This window comes from Vespa mandarinia, chromosome 17 (assembly GCF_050613455.1).
Source record: "Vespa mandarinia isolate Hongniang chromosome 17, ASM5061345v1, whole genome shotgun sequence".
In the NCBI taxonomy this organism is placed as follows: domain Eukaryota; kingdom Metazoa; phylum Arthropoda; class Insecta; order Hymenoptera; family Vespidae; genus Vespa; species Vespa mandarinia.
The window spans coordinates 2,755,001-2,757,500 of record NC_140826.1 but is presented as its reverse complement, the minus strand read 5'-3'; positions in this window follow the sequence as shown (position 1 = coordinate 2,757,500).

The following is a 2,500-nucleotide window of genomic DNA, read 5'->3' as shown; positions in this document are numbered from 1 at the left end:
AAAATTAAACGAATGTAAAGAAAAGAAATAAATAAAAAAAAATAAATAAATAAATAAATAAATAATCAGAAGATAGATAAAAATCTAATCATTATCATAGACGCGAATTAATATAACATGATTAATAAGTACAATACGTAAGGGAATGAACAATTCTATAAGGAGATACCATTAGATATTGTTTTACGCAACGTTCGTACGTCACGTTAAATTATTATCTCACAGATTTATATAACTAATGCTCGTAGTACCGTGTATAAATATATATATATATATATATATATATATGTATATATATATATATATACTTACGTATGTACGCTTTATATAACAAAATGTTTTTAGATTATCATATTGTCGATTTTCATTTATCTTCAACCAGGAATACAAAAAAAAGAAAGAACAGAAAAAAAATATAATAAAAAAGGAAGGAAAAAAATGAAAAGAAGAAAAAAAAGGAGGGAAGAAAAGAAAAAAAACACGCGGGTAAACACACACACACACATACAAAACTGACAAACAGGTACGCACGTACTTAAAATAATAACAAGAATAAATTAAATATAATTGAGAAACTTAGTTAAAAAGATTTAACGAAAACAAGACAAGACAAAACAAAACAAAACAAAACAAAACAAAACAAAATAAAACAAAACAAAACTAAATTAAACTAAATTAAACAAAATATAAAGAAAATGAAAGAAAGAAAGTCGAAGAAGAGAAACGGGAGATGATTGACGAATGTTAAAAAAAAAAAAAAAAGAAAAAAAACAAGAAAATGAAAAAGGAAAAAACAAGAGAAGGAGAATGTGACCAGATCTTTATAGGAAAGAAAGGAACAAAAAATTAAAAAGATCGGAAGTGATGATCGACGATCAAGCCTTCACAAGACTTTGAGATCAAATCGATCATTTTATAAATTTTCATAGAGGTTTTACTAGTCAGAGAGAGAAAGAGACAGAGAGTGATATGAAAATAGAGAAGAGTGACGTTTATATATATACACATATGTATACACAAACATATTTATATATACATACATATATATATATATATATATATATATATATATATATACGTCAGAGTTTAGACTATTTTAGAATTGAAAGCACAACGACGAAGGCTTTTCGTGCACAATTCTCTTCAGGAAAAGCTCACTCACTCACTTTATCTCTCTCTCTCTCTCTCTCTATCTATCTATCTATCTACCTCTCTCTCTCGCTTGGTTTTGCTAGCAGTGGGGACTTCCCCGGGCCGAGCGAATTGGTCTCCATGGAAACCACCCCAAAGCCAATCCGGGGTGCATTCGTACGGACATTTACCCCTGTCGAGGCGCGTCTGCAACTACCACCCTTTCCATACCCCACTTCAACCCCTATCCCTCTTTCTCTCTCTCTCTGTCTCTCTCTCTCTGTCTCTCTTTAGTCTTCTCTTCTATATTCCTGCAGCATTCTCACCCTTCTCTCTCTCTGCTTCTTCTTCCAACTTTCATTCTCTTTCTTTCTCTCTATCTCTCACACATTCATTCTCTCTCTCTCTCTCTCTCTCTTACTGTCTGTCTGTATTTCTATCTCTCTCTTTATCGTTGATTTTACCCTCTCCGTCTGAACGGCACTGCTGGCGAGCGCCTGGCACCATGCAACCCCGCAGACACTGTTGCGTGCCCGATTGCCCAGGACCGAACGTTTAATCCTGAGTACCCTTAGTCATTGATCTCATATATATTTCACTTTATCTTTTTAACAATCCTATTTGTTATTATTGACGATGGCAAAAAATGTTTTCTTTCTTTCTTTCTTTCTTTATCTTGTTTTTTTTTTTTTCTGTAGGAGTAAAATCAATCTCCAGACGTCCTTTTTTCTCTCTCAATTTTTTTTTTTTTTTTTTTTTTTTTTTTTTTTTTTTATTGACTATCCCCCTTCACTTATAATTCCATTAACTTTCCGTACGGTATTAGAATTTTATTCTTTTTTTTATCGATCTTGACGTCGTCATTGGTCAAAGAAGAATGTTTACATTTGTTTGTATTTAATAAGATGAGATGTTTCTTTCTTTCTCTTTTCTTTTTTTTGTTTTTGCTTTTGTTTCTTTTTTATCTTTCTTCTCTTCTTTCGAATTAATATTACTTGAGAAAAGAAAAAATTTCACGTTTATAAATGTAATATTTATTTAAGCCATACGTTTATGTTCTTTTATTAGAATTTTAATAATGATATATATATATATATATGTAACAATCGACGAGTAAAATGAATTTCTTTTTCTTTGAAATTCATTCGTCTATTTATATATTAAATATAGTAAATATAAATATTTATAAATGTAATATTTAATTAAACGATAAACGTTTATTAATGTTAAAATTTTAATAATTATAGAGATGTATTAATCGAAGAGAAAATTAATTTCTTTAATTTCTCTCCCCTTTTTTTTCGAAATTTCTTCACCGATCGACGCATTGTTATTCGACATATTAAAAAAAGAATATTTACGTATATAT